Below are 15,510 nucleotides of genomic sequence, written 5' to 3' on the forward strand. Positions count from 1 at the left end.
CTCTCCCAACAATCCCTTCCAAATAACTTTAAAATAATGCTTCAAATAGGTTTTTGGAGTGGTGGAGTTAACAAAAGGACAGGATGAGACATTTTCTCCAGCTTTAGACATTTTAGGAGGTCAGCAGAAAAGGTTTAGGATACTGGAGTGGGGACTGGCTAGGGCACATCAGCATCATCAGTTGTGGGATCTGAAAACATTCTCAATAGCAGCAGCAGCAACTTCAGGAGCTCCCACTACAGTCACTAAAGGAATAAGACAATAGGTTAGAAAGAGAATATAGGAGTCCTGGGTGGAGCTGGTGCTGACTGGCAACTCTTATTGTCCTTACATGGTTCTGGGTGACAGTTCTATAAGCAGAGAGGAATGTGTGTGTTTGCCACAAGGGTGAAGGGGACCTGGTTACAGTTCCAGGATCAAGAGAAAACATTAGCACTTGTAGCTGCAGAGAAGCAGAGAATATCAGAGCACAGACTAGGAAAGCAGTGATCACCTCTTTTCCTGGATCACATCACCTTGGAAGTACCAAAATCTTGCAGATCCTCAGAACTACCTTTCAAAATGGCAAGCCTGAAGATTTGGACAGTGCCTGCCCATACATAAGTGAGAGTTCAACTTTAAAATAAAGTTCTAAGTCCAGAAATAGGCTAGGAAAATGAGCAAAAAAGAACTTGACTATAAAAAGCTACTATGATTGCAAAGAAGACCAAGACACAAACTCAAAAAAGACAATAAGGTGAAAATATCTACAAGAAAAGCTTCAAAGAAAAATTGGATCTAAGCCCAACAAGAATTCTTTAAAGAGTAAGAGTAGTCGATGAAAAAATGGGAAGAAATGTAAGAGATCCAAGATAATTATGAAAAGAGAATAAATAGCATAGAAAGAAAAGAACAAAAAAATAATGAAGAAAATAACTCCTAAAAATAGAATTGGCCTAATGATAAAAGAGATACAAAAACTCATTGAAGAAAAGAACTCCCTAAAAAGCAGAATTAGCAAAATGGAAAAGGAAGTACAAAAGTTCACTGATATTCTGGAAAGCAACGAATCTAGGATTACAACCTACTTGGAAAAACTAAGTATAATCCTTCAGGAGGAAAAAAAAAAGGATATTTAATTAAATTGAACACCTTCAATTTTCTGATGAAAGTAGAGTTCAATAGAAAATTTGATATTCAAATATAAGGCTCAAAAGAAGCATAAAAAAGTAAATATGAAAGAGTAAACATAAGGGACTTAGTAAAGCTATGTTGTTTGCATTCTTATTTGGAAAGATGAAAATGTAATTCCTAAGAATTTTATCATTATCAGGGCAGTTAGAAGGAGTCTACATAGAAGCTGTGAATGTAAATCAATTATGATGAAATGATGTCCTCCCATAAAATGAGGGATGAGAAAGAATGATGCATTGGGAAAAGGGGAAACAGAGGTAGAATAGGGAAAATTTCTTCACATAAAAGAGATGCTTAAGAAAGAGCTTTTAGGCCTCATTTCCAAAATATATAGAGAATTGACTCTAATTTATAAGAAATCAAGCTATTCTCCAATTGATAAATGGCCAAAGGACATGAACAGACAATTCTCAGATGAAGAAATTGATACTATTTCTAGCCATATGGAAAAATGCTCCAAGTCATTATTAATCAGAGAAATGCAAATTAAGATGACTCTGAGATACCACTACACACCTGTCAAACTGGCTAGAATGACAGGGAAAGAAAATGCTGAATGTTGGAGGGGATGTGGGAAAACTGGGACATTGATACATTGTTGGTGGAATTGTGAATACATCCAGCCATTCTGGAGAGCAATTTGGAACTATGCTCAAAACAATACTATATAATGATCGATTCTGATGGATGTGGCCCTCTTCAACAATGAGATGAACCAAATCCGTTCCAATAGAGCAGTGATGAACTGAACCAGCTACACTCAGCAAAAGAACTCTGGGAGATGACTATGAACCACTACATAGAATTCCCAATCCCTCTATTTTTGTCTGCCTACATTTTTTATTTCCTTCACAGGCTAATTGTACACTGTTTCAAAGTCTGATTCTTTTTTGTACAGCAAAACAACTGTATGAACATGTATACATATATTGTATTTAACTTATACTTTAACATATTTAACATGTATTGGTCAACCTGCCATCTGGAGGAAGGGGGGGAAGGAGGGGAAAAATTGGAACAAAAGGTTTTGCAGTTGTCAATGCTGAAAAATTACCTATGCATATATCTTGTAAATAAAAAGTTATAATAAAAAATAGAAAAAAAAGAAAGAGCTTTTAGAGTGAATGGGGGGGGAGGTGGTGGTAGATGATGTTTAAATTCCACTCTCAAAGGAATTGGTTCAAAAAAGGAAGAATATATATAGGTATAGAAATGTATATTACCCAATAAGGAAATAGGAAAGGAAGGGAATAAGAGATATGGGGGAGAGAGGATGATCAAGGGAGGGTAGGAATACTCCTTACTCTTCATAACCACTTTTAGCCCTTTCTTTTACTGACATCACTCAGCAAACTCTCTTCCATTAAATTTCATTCCATTTAAATTTATCACCAAATAAGACATTTTCATTTCTTTCTCAAAGAGCTCTATAACTGTCTCACAATCATCCCCTCAATTCCTAGGCTTATATTAGAGAGCCTCGGAATGCATGTAAAAATGTCCTGAAATACACTTGCCTCCCAATTCCTCAATATTTTCAGTTCTCATGATCCACTCCTTCATGCTGCCTCTATCCTTTCCAGAGGTGGCTAGATCTCATTTCAGTAATCAAACTCCAAAATCCCTGCATCAGACCATAACTTTCTATATCATTACTTCTCTTTCTATTCCTTATCCCTCCTAATCTCTGTGATAAGGGCGTGGGGGAGCTAGGTGGCTTAGTGGATAGAGTGCTTATCCTAAAGGCAGGAGGACATGAGTTCAAATTCAACCTTGGACACTTACCAGATGTGTGACCCCCAGCAAGTCACTTTTACCCTGTTTGTTTCCATTTCTCGTCTGTAAAATGAGTTGGAATGAGTTGAAGCAAGAAATGGCAAACCATTCCAAATGGGGTCACAAAGAATAGGACATGATTGAAATGACTCAACTACAACAAGGGCATTATTTTATGAATACCTAAATTATCCAAAATGAAGAAAGCCAGGGTCTGTATGTAGGAGAAAGCATTCTGCATCGCCACCAGGCTATGTCTCTAACAGCTCCAGACTAAGACACTTTTGATCCTTTCCATTGCCTCTAAAAAAAGCTAGGATCCAAGTTTACTCATAGCATAGATGCCATGAATTAATAAGGCTGGGGTGAGAACTACCTTACTCTCCTTTCCACCCTGATTTTGTGGTCCTGAGAAATGGGCTTGACATTGAGATTTCATTTTGGTTTGTTCTGTTTCATTTGTCTTTCTCAGTTCTAGATACAGGCCATGGAATCCCTGTTAGATCCTGGAACATACGGCACGGTGACTCTGGAGGCAGGATTCCAGGTTGAAGTGCTGCCAGCCTAGCAGGAAAGTCCTGAAATGACAGGGTGCCCAAAATTCCAGTCCAAGGGGAGCTTTAGACTTGAAATTTAGGATATTGCTATATAGGAACTGCGCTAAAGCTAAACTGTGAACCTAATCCCATTCTTCTCAGAGTATGAGACCTGTGGGGAAAGGAGTGGAATTATGCCTCCAATCACTGGTGAAAATGTTTAGATGTTTATTTTTGTTATACCATTGAAGGAATATTAATATTCCATTGTAATATAAATATTCCTTCATAAAAGGTTAATTTGACTATTAAGTGGTTAAATGGTACTGGGGTGCAAGGGATCCCATCAACTGGGGGAATACCATTAGTAGATACTGGAGCTTTTTAATGGCTGAGTCCATATACCCTCCAAAATCTCCCTTAAGGATACCAATCTTTTTTCTTGTGCAGCATGATAAATGTGGAAATATGTTTAGAAGAACTACACATGGTCTAACCTATATTGGATTACTTGCTATCTAGGGAAGGGGGGAGGAGGAAAGGAAGGAGAAAAATTTGGAACACAAGATTTTACAAGGGTTAATGTTGAAAACTATCTTTGCATGTATTTTGAAAAATAAAAAACTATTTTTACTTTTTTTTTTTTTAAGGATACCAATCTTGAGCTAGGATAAAATGTAACACACCTGGTCTTCAGTGAGTGAAGACCAAAGAAACACTGTTACATCTTGTTTGTCTTTATCAGGAGCTCCAATCCCTCCATTCCTCATTATTTTCCCAGGCCATCACCTGTACACTGACAACACTCTCTTCCCTTCCTAGATTCAGCTTCATACTGAGCAAGGATAACTCTACTCTCTCTTCTGCTCTCTAATCCCTTGCTCCACTGTCCTATTAACTTTCACAGTTTTCTGAATTCCAGTCCTGGATTATTCTTGCCATCTGCCTTCCTTACGCCTACTCACATTCTGTTGAATGGAGCTAGAGGAAATCACACAACTGAACTTACTGCTTTCATGATAATTTTATGTTATCGAATCTCAGCTGAGTCCTCTCTAGGAGACAATCCTTTTGCTCTTCCCTAATTGATTCTTTATCCTACTATCAACAGAAACTATTTCAATCTTTGTCTTTTCTCCACAAACCTCCTTCGTACATCTCCTCTCCCTCCTGCTCAGCTCAAAGTTTTTTTGTTTTGTTTTTTTTCTATGCTTTAGTGAAAAAATAGAGGTGTCAGCTGTGGACTATCTGCATTATATTGGGTAAATTATTTAACTTCATTGGGCCTAAGGTTCCTGGGAGTTTTAGTAAAATTGAAGGAGTTTGGACTGGATGTCATCAAAGTTTTTTTTTTTCCTTCTAAATCTATTATATTATACTCTTTTGTCTAGCACAGAATATAAGTAAGAGAGGGATTCCCAACAGATAATGAGGTACTTTAGATACTTTAGTTTGAAGACTTGCATTAAGGGTTGCATTAAAGACCTGGAATATTTCAGTCTGAGAGGAGGCCACTATGAAAAAGGATTCATATAGTCCAAATGGTAGGAGATCTTGATCCTTGAATTTGTAGAAGAATATTTCTGATTCCTAGGGGGATTCCCATCAATTGGAGTGAGTTGTAGTATATGAATGTAATGGAATACTATTGTTTTAAGAAATGATGAGCAGATTGATTTCAGAAAAGCCTGGAAAGACTTACATGAACTGATGCTGACTGAAGTAAGCAGAACTAGGAGAACATAACAGCAACATTTCAAGGATGATTAACTGTGATAGACTTAGCTCTTCTCAGCAATACTGTGAGCCAAAACAATTTCAGTAGACTTCTGATGGAAAATGTCATCTACATTCAGAGAAAGAATCATGAAGACAATGCAGATCAAATCATGCTATTTTCACTTTTGTTTTTCCTTTCTCATTGTTTTCCCTTTTAGTCCTGATTTTTCTTTCATAATATGACTAATAAGGAAATATGTTTTAAATGATTGTGTAGGATAAGGGAGATAAATGGAACTTAAAATCTTACAAAATGAATGTGAAAACGATCTTTACATGTATTGAAAAAAATAAAAAAATACTATTAAATATGGAGCAGGGAAAGAATTTCTGATTCCCATTCTTTTAAATAATAGAGAGAGAAGTTCCTGAGCTACATGATCCTGAAACTAATCTTATAGAGAGAAAAGAGGTATTTCCTGATAGCATCAATCTGAAGATTGTATCCTTAGCAATTTTAATCAAAAGACCTGAATATGAATACTGACTCTGTCATGTACTATCTGTATGACACTGGTAAATCATTTAACTTGTCTGGATCTCAGTTTCTTCAACTATAAAATGAAGGGATTGTGCTAAATAACCTCTTTTAATTAGTACAAGAGGTCCCTTTCAGCTCTAAATCTATGATCCCAGTGTTCTTGAATAACAGCAACCTTTTGCAGAAAGAAGAAGATAATGCACATGTCCATGAACCTAGAGGAACCGTAGGGAATTCTGCAACATGATGAAACAAAAGACCTGAACTTTGTTCTCTATTATTACTGTGAGTATTTTGTACAGTGAAGATCTAATGAAAATGAAGTTGAATTTTGCATTCTCAAATTTCTTTCTTTTTAATGAGTCCATGTTTCCTATCATAGTGCCATAAGATTGGATTCCTATATGAATCTCAAGTGAAAGAAGATCTCACTAAAATTCTGGGTAGAGGAAAAAGGAGTTTCATGTCTAACAATTATAAGTTAGTTTTACTTTCACAGGAAATAGGTGGAGAACCTTGAAGAAAAATGGGACTCACTAGAGAGGGATAAAGTTCTCAGTTGCTGAAGAGCTACTGTGTGTCCTTTATTTTCTACATTTTGTATAGTTTGAAATAAAGGTTGTCCAACACATAATCTGTACAATAATATCTTGAATGTTGGTATTGGAGCTTGTACAAAAAAGCTCCATCTATAGAAATCTGGACACAAGCAACATTGGTATTATTTCTAAGATGTTTTTTCTGAATGTAAGCCTCTTTGATGACATCCTTTATACCACTTCTCCAGAGCAACTTCTTGTTGGTAAAATATTGCAGCTTACTCACATTCACTTCATAGAGGCAGTTAAATGGTACAGTGGATAGCATACTGAGTGTAGACCTAAATCCAACCTCAAACACTTACTAGCTGTGTGACTCTGAATAAGTCATTTAATTTTTATTTGCCTCAGCTTCTTCAACTGTAAAATTGGGGGTAATAATAGCTAGCACTTAACTCCCATATTGCTAGGGGAATCAAATAAGTTAATATTTATGAAGCACTTAGCACAGCACCTGACATATAGAAAGCACTTAATAAATGTCTATTCCCTTACCCACCCTACCCCATCATGTACCTCTCTACTATCTTTGAGATACTTTACAGCTTAAATTCTTAGATTACAGTCATACAACATCACTGGAAGGATATTGACGTTAATCAGTTGGAGTCATTAAAAACACTGCACAATTTCATAAAAGTAATACAGCTGGCTTTACTCTTCATGTTCAATCTGGCAGTTCTCTGTCCATTGTCCATGAATGGTGTGTGTTTAGGGAATATGTGTGGGTGGGCAAAACATATGGACTAACCATTGAATTGAATGTTCCAGCCTAAACAATAAATATTCTTCATCCACTGGGTTTTTCCTGTGTGAATAGTTTGTGGAAAGTGAAAAATTCCTGTGAGGAACTTTTTTGATTTTCATTTAGGAGACTATAATGTTTTAAGTACTCAACTTATCCTTAGAGAGAAACATCTGTTGGACTTCTCTACCTGTAGGAAATCTCTATTCCATTTGGACTGTGTGCCAGATTAATAATCATAAAGAAATTTTTGAGAGCATCCAGCCCAACAGGGAATAAATGGATTTAAACCCAAGTCCTTTCATTTCAAATATATTGTGACACTCTTGATTAATGTTTGATCAACATTTTTCATTTCGTGCAAATACCTTTGGCAAGAACATCTCTGCCTGTTTTATTTCTCATTTGATCTTTTAAAACAGAGGGTCATAGTATAAAGTTATTTCCTTTGTTCAAGGATTTAAATGATTTTGATAAGTGCATGGGAAGGATCTTGTTGAAGAAAAACCTTTAAGGAAGTTTTTCCCTCTACAAATTCAACTGCTTTTCTATAGTCAATAAGTATGCTTTGTGTGATCTTGCATTCTCTACACCTTTCAGTCAATTTTATGATTGGAAAGATATATTTTTCTACAAAATACTATTTTCCAAAGTCTGCCTATTCCCTTCTTTGGTAGAATCATCATGTCTGGAATCTTAGCAAAGATGTCCCAGATATGGATGTATATTTTCTAAAAAGATGAAAAAGTAGACATATAAATCAGAAGTTAGTGGTATTTTCTTCATTGCCATTCCCCCCTAAAATATTTGGTATCCTTTTTTTCAGATATCTTGTAAATCAGTCCCATAATGCCCTCAAAATTGTGTCACCTTGAGTATATGATCCCCTCTGTGTATCCCTGGTCTAGTTCAATTGCTTTTCCCATTCTTGTTTTCTTTAGAGCCCTTTGTAACAAAACATCTCTGACACTGTGATGTTAGAATCCAGATGTGATGGCTCCAACATCATTGATATAGAAAAGATTTTCTTCTAGAAATCTTCAGAGATATTTTCTACTTTTCATCTTCTCCATTATCTTCTTTCCATTTTCATTCTTAAATACCCTCAGGATGGTTTGGTTTAGTTGAGTCTTTGGTCAAGCATTTTATTAATTTGTTTTCCCTTTCATTGCTTCTCACTGTTTTACAAGTAACTTTCTACCATCCTTCTGTGTAAGGCTTTACTCATTAGTTTATATCCTGAACTAGTATTGCCCTTAGCTACCATCTCTTTCTGATTTAGAAGATGTTCCCTGGCTATTTTTCCTAGGCTCTATTCATCTTCCACTTGGGGTTTTAATTTTATTTACATCCATCAAATTTCCTTAGGAAATTGAGAAAGGTTATGTCAATATTTCTCTTATCCATTTCCCATATTGTTGACTCAACATTTTGTTTATGTAGGTCAGATTGGAGTTCCCTTAATTGTGCAAAGATCTTATTATTGTTTTCTCTTACTGTTAGAAGAAGTGTTCTAATAAGCCTGTGGTCCACCTGACATAGAGAATTAATTTGGAAATGACTTCCACATCAGTATTGTTATTTCCTGTCTATCATAATATAGTCTTTTTATAATGTTTTTGGCATTGTGGCATGGCAGCTAATGTGGTGGACTTCGAGACAGGAGCAACTGGGTCCTGATCCCACCTCTGATTCTTGCTATTTGGGTGACCCAGAGAAAGCCATTTGACTGTTCTGTGCCTCTAACAATTTCGTAGGACTTCCCTATTAAATCACAGACCAGTTCTGTTTGTAGAAGGAGTTCCTACATTAGGAGTGGTCCATGCTGAAAAAAGGAAAAAAATGCTTCAAGTACTCAAATTTTTGACATTCTTCATTCCCAATACAACCTGAGTCTCTCTCTTATTTATTTTTTTTATTAAAGCTTTTTATTTACAAAGCATATGCATGGGTAATTTTGCCAATACTGACCTTTGTAAAACCTTTTGTTTCAAATTTTCCCCTCCTCCCTATCCTCTCTCCTGGCTGGCAAGTAGTTCAATACATGTTAAATATATTGAAATACATGTTAAATCCAATATATGTATACATGTTTATACAGTTATCTTGCTGCACAAGAAAAATCAAATCAAGAAGGAAGAAAAAGAAAAACAGAGAAAGAAAACAAAATGCAAGCAAATAACAGAAAGAGTGAGAATGCTATGTTATGTTCCACATGCAGTTCCCACAGTCCTCTCTTTGGGTGCAGATGACTCTCTTCATCACTGAACAAGTGGAACTGGTTTGAATCATCTCAATGTTGAAGAGGGCCACATCCATCAGAATCGATCATCATATAGTCTTGTTGTTGCCATGTTCTGCTCATTTCACTCAGCATCAGTTCATGTAAGTCTCTCCAAGCCTCTCTGTATTCATCCTGCTGATCATTTCTTACAGAACAAAAATAGTCCATAGCATTCATATACCACAATTTATTCAGCCATTCTCCAACTGATGGGCATCCACTCAGTTTCCAGTTTCTTGCCACTGGCTCTGGCTCTCTTCTTAAAGATGTTATTCATGATTAACCTCAATTCTAAAGGTCTGATGACAAAGCATGCTATCCACCTCCTGACAGGGAGGTGATGGACGGGTACTTTTAGAAATAGACAGCATGTGGATTTGTTTTGCTTAACTAGGCACACTTATTACAAAGGTTGTTGTGGGGGGTTTTTTCTCTCCAATTCAATTAACTTTTCTTTTAAGTACACATTAAGGATTGATATAGATTCATTATCTATGGTACATTTTAGCTTAATGTAATTTCCCTGTTTATCTCATTTATCTTTTCTATATTTGCTGAAGCCTTTTCTGAAATCATGATTGCTACTCCTCCTTTTTTTAAAAAATGAAGTTAATAATAGATTTTGCTTTAGCCCCTCATTTTAACTCTGTGTGAAACTTTGTGTTTTAAGTGAGTTTCTTGTAAACAACTTGTTATCAGATTCTCCTTTCTAATTCATTCTGTTTGCTTTTCTGTATCATAGGTAAGTTCATCTCATTCATATTCATAGTTATGATTGCTAATTGACAATTTCCCTTCATCCTTTCCTCTTATACTTTTTCCTTTCTTTACTCCCACCCCCCTCTTTACAAATTGTAAGAAGGAAGCAGAAGAAAGGAAATTTGCCTGACATATAATGTTATAAGTGAGTCTGTTTCTTCTCTATTATAATTCATCTCTTTTTCTTACCCTGATCCCATAGTTTTAAACTTTCTTCTTTTTCCTTTTAACCCTATCCCTTAATATTCCTTCATCTTTTGAGACTGTTTTGCTTATAACTATCCCCACCCTCTTTCTCTTGGATCTCCCTCTATTCTCCTTTATTCCTGTCCTTTACTATTTCTTATTTTTTTTAATATTCATATATTTCTAGGCCAAGATCTGGGTGGAGAGATCTTCTTTTATCCAATTCAGATGGAAGTGAGATCCATGGGATGCCCATTCCACATGTTTATATACTTCTCATCTTATGAGCCCCTATTATACATAGTAATTTCCTTCCCTTTCTTTCTCTCTTACCCTCTTTTTTTGTCTTCTCTAAAGATACCCACATATCTTATTATTTTCATTTTTTGCCCCTCTGATCCTTAAATTAATAGGCTTCTGAAAACATTTGCACAAGTGAGAACATATCCCCTTATTAACATGTAAATATTTCATCTTCACATATTCCTTTTCCATTATAAACTATATGTATTTTTCTATGTTTTTCTAATTGCCTGCATTTCCATTTCCAAATGACTACTCAGTTCTAGTTTTTGTTTCCATTAGGATGCTTGAAAAGTTCCAATTCTGTTGAAAATCCCCTTTTTTGGCCTGTAAGATTGTATTTAGCTCTGCTAGAAAAAAATCAACTTTTGTTGTTGACCTTTGTCACTGGCCTTTTGGAATATCACATTCCTATCTCATCTCTTCTCTTGTTTAAATTGGTAGATTCCAAGTCTTGAGTAATCCTTGTTATAGCTCATGTTCTTCTCTAAATTAAATATTTTTTTTCTCTTTGATGGTCTGGAAGATCTAGATTTGGGTTATAAGGTTCTCAGGAGTTTTCATTTTAGAGTCTATTTTGGGAGGAGATCAGTGGATTCTTTCTATTTTTCACTTGGTCCTGTTATTCTAAGACAGGCAATTTTTATTTACCATATCCTGAAATGTGGCCTTCAGATTTTTCTGATCCTTATTTTCAGAGTGATAATTGTTAGATTATTTATCCATTTTCCAGATCAGTTTTTGTTGTTGTTATATTGCTTAGATTCCCCTGCCTTTTTTTTTAATTTCTTGGTTTTGTTTTAATATTTCTTATTTTACTGTTTAATCACTGCCTTTTGTTTGGACCACTTCTAATTTTCAGGACATTCAGTTCACTTATCAGTTTTTCTTAACTACTAAATTTTTCTGTTCTCTCATTTGATTTCCTCTAGTTATTCCTGCAACCCTAAACCAGAACATATTTTCCACTGAGATTTTTCTTATTATAGCTTTTTATTTACAAGATATATGCATGGGTAATTTTTCAGCATTGACAATTGCAAAACCTTTTGTTGCAACTTTTCCCCTCCTTTCCCCCATCCCTTCCCCCAGATGATGGAAGGTTGACCAATACATGTTAAATATGTTAAAATATAAATTAAGTACAATATATTCACTGAGATTTTACCTCCATTTGTTATAGGGTTGACATTCTCTTTTGGGTTTACATCTGGGTATCTCTCAAACTAAGATATTTTCTCATAGTCTCAAAAGGTTTCCTTAGTTTGCTCAAGATGGAGAATATGCTTAGATCAAATTCTGCAACTGAATGCTATCAGTAGGGCTTACCTGATCCTAAGGAATATGGGGATCCTTCTTATTACAGAGCTCTGGGACTCTGCTCTAAGGTCCAACTCTAACCCTTGCTCTTGGCTCAAGAGTTACTGTCCCACCACAGAATTCAGGGACTGCTGCATTTGGATTTTATCTAGTATATCTCTCCCACAGCTTGGCTAAAGCCATTGGTGGCCCACTTGATCCTTCCTGAATGTTCCAAGACTGTGCTCTCTGCTAGAACAGGACTAGGTTTGGACACTGTTTGGAATGTAGCCGGTCTCAGGTTCTGCTTCTTTATGAGCTGGATTTAAGTAACCAATCATAGATTTGAGGGAAACGTGGCCCCTCTTCTTCTTGGGCATGGAGTAATGCTCTGAATTTCCCATAAAGAACCTCTCACCCATTCCTCCCCCATCACAGTACACTAGGGCTTGGTTCAGGCAATTTGGAGCTCAGACAGGGAGCACTGGACCTGCCTTGAAAGCTCCTTGGCAAGTAGCTACCTGTGCTCAGCACTCTGTATTTTGTTCTTGGCAGCTTGTCTATCCCAGGATCTTTGCAGCTCTCTAGAGGACACTGTAGATTCCTGGATTGGATGGGGTAGTCTCAAGGTTTCTCTATCACTCATAGAGTGGTACATCTCTAACCTCCAATGAAGTGTTTTTGTAGCACTTGGGAACCTATGTGACTTAGCACAATTTCCATCTTCCCATTCTTAGAGATTATTTAAAGCCTCCCATAAACTGTCTCTCACCTAGTTTTATTTTAATTACTGCCCTTCACAAATTCTCCAATCTAATCAAATGGAACTATTTGCAATGTCTTTCTAGAACATTTCACTTTCTGCCTCTTGCATAGGCTGCCCCCCATATGTAGAATGAACTCCTTCTAGATCTCCCACCACCTTGTAGAATTTCTAGCCTCCCCTCATTCAGATGTACCATTTATTCTTTCAGCAAATATTATTGAATAATAAATGACCTTGTGGTTCAAGACATTTGCCTATTGATGAGGATACAAATTTGAGCAAGCATGGGTGCCAGACTACTAGGAGACATAGCTGAGAACAAGTTGATTAAATGACCTCTGGAGGTTGCTGAGATTTTGGTCTGGATTGAATTCAGATTTCCTGCATGGCATTCTCTGGGAAATGGTGTGGTTACAGTGCTCTTGAGTATTTATGTACTTGAGCATTAATTAGTTCACAAGAGCTATAAATTTTTACATTTTATTTCATTTTTAATTTATGGAATAAAAAAGCATTTCCATAACATACCACAATAAAAAAATGACTGCATATGAAATTACAAATCTACTATATACAACTTGCTGTTTCTTTCAATATACAACAAAATTATTATGTAAATTTCTTTTTTTCCTTCTCCCTTCTACCATTAGATGCAAAAAGGCATATATATGTAAAATTATTCTACATATACTTCTATTTATCAGTTCTTTTCTCTGGATGCAGATAGCATATTTCTTCATATGCTCAAGAGCTATAATTTATGATATTAATGACCCAGTGAAAAGTTTACTGCGATGGGAATTAAGCAGACTTGGGTCCTAATCCTGAACAGAACAATAACTACCAACCTGAAACCTAGGTCAAGAAGAAGAATAGCCACTCCAAAAGCTATTTCTTAAGGAAAAATTCTTTTGGGAATAGGAAAAAGCCTCAGAAGTTATGACATAAAAATTCATGGGAGAAGAGCACTCTGCTAGGCAAGGCAAAGACCACAAAATATTGTATCATTAAATGAAGGCTCTGGGACACCTGAAAACTACAAATGGGATGATTTCTGGTGAGGAAGCAGGATGAACCCAGGTTAAGGTAGACCTTACCTATGATGAGGCTGCTTGTGCTGGAGAACAAACAAAAGAAAGAGTGAGTTCCATCTGTAGCTTCCTATTTCAACTATTTATTTTTACTAAGTGCTTAATTTATTTGATTAAGCCTGCTGAGGAAGTTCAACTGCTTTGACCACCTTCTAAATTTCCATCCCCTGGGGCAAAGTCCTGTTTGTCTTTCCCAGTGGATTTGGTATAGAATTTATTTTACCATGTGACCCCAGGTTAGTAAGTTTCCCTTTTGGAACTTTGGTTTCCTCCCTGTAAAATAAGCTTGCGAACTAGGCATTCTCTGAAGTCCCCTCAATTTCTCCCATTCTGTAGTCATTTAGCTATAGCTCTTTCCTTCCATTATTGTGAATTTTACCATGTCCCATAGCAATTCAATAAATTGCATAAATAAATAGGTGATATTCCTTTTGTGTCCTTTGGAGTATTCCTCTTAGGTACTGTGCAATCAAACAAAAGGAGGAAAATGAGGCGATAAACCAGAATCATTTCTATTCTGTTTTGAATGGTTGGGAAAATTTGGAGGTGGTTGGATTGAGAAAGTGATTTTGTAATTTATTTCCCAAACGAAAAGAAATAGACACTATTTCTATCACCAGCATCATGAACATCTTGTTGTTAAAGAAGTATTGACAGCAGTCGTGTCCTTCTTTGTTGTTGTTAAAATATGAGACATAACTATAAATAACATGAGACACTGTCACTTTGTCTTTGTTTTCTTTGAACAAACGTGGCAGAATTTTATGATCCAAATGAATGCTTTCCTTTTCAAGGACATCCCTATGGATGACCACACTTTGATTCTAACAGTACCGCCATTGTTTAGAATATACTCGGTCTTCCTCCTTGACAACCCAGTACACTTAAGACAAAATTTAACCTTCTAACAATGCATTCACACAATGCATCAATCATTGCACCATCTTCTACGATGGAGAAAAGGCCAGACTAGGATTCAGGAAGATGTGGAAAGGATAGTTGTGTGATTCTGGGCCACTCGCTTAACCTTTCAAGTCACTCTCTTAACAATGAAAATTACAAATGAATTACTGATCTACATTGATGCAGAGAGTTTCCAGACTGGAAGTTACCTAAAAGAAGGAAATTGCATTGGTAGAAGGAGTTTCCACACTGGGAGTTACCTAGTGAAAATAAATCTGCATTGGTAAAGATAGTTTCCAAATTGAAAGTTACCTAAAGGAAGAAAATCATGAGTGTGGACCAACACATTGTGTGTGTGTGTGTGTGTGTGTGTGTGTGTGTGTGTGTGTGTGTGTGTGTCTGTGCATGGCAGTACTTTCCATACATTACCTAATTTGAATTTCACAACAGTCATATGACATACTATGGATAGCACAGACATTTTTTTCCTCATTTGACAAATGAAAACATTAAGGTTCAACTTGGAGGCAGAGAAGAAATTTCCTATCCTAAAAAAATCACAGATCCAGTTCCCCCAGCACCAACTGGTGTTTTATTATTTTTATCCCTTTTTCCTGCATCATGACATTTAGGTCTATGGACTTTCAAGATAAATATAATCAGAGGAAATTTTTCTAATATTACAGAATAACGATTCTCAATTCTGTTGACCTAACTACATATAATTGGATCAGAGATTGTGTTATAGCATCATGGGATAGTAGATTTAGAAGTGAAAGATCCCACTTTGGAATACAAGCCTATTTCAGAAGAAACTGAGAACCAGAGAG

Source organism: Sminthopsis crassicaudata, chromosome 1 (genome assembly GCF_048593235.1).
Source record: "Sminthopsis crassicaudata isolate SCR6 chromosome 1, ASM4859323v1, whole genome shotgun sequence".
NCBI lineage: Eukaryota > Metazoa > Chordata > Mammalia > Dasyuromorphia > Dasyuridae > Sminthopsis > Sminthopsis crassicaudata.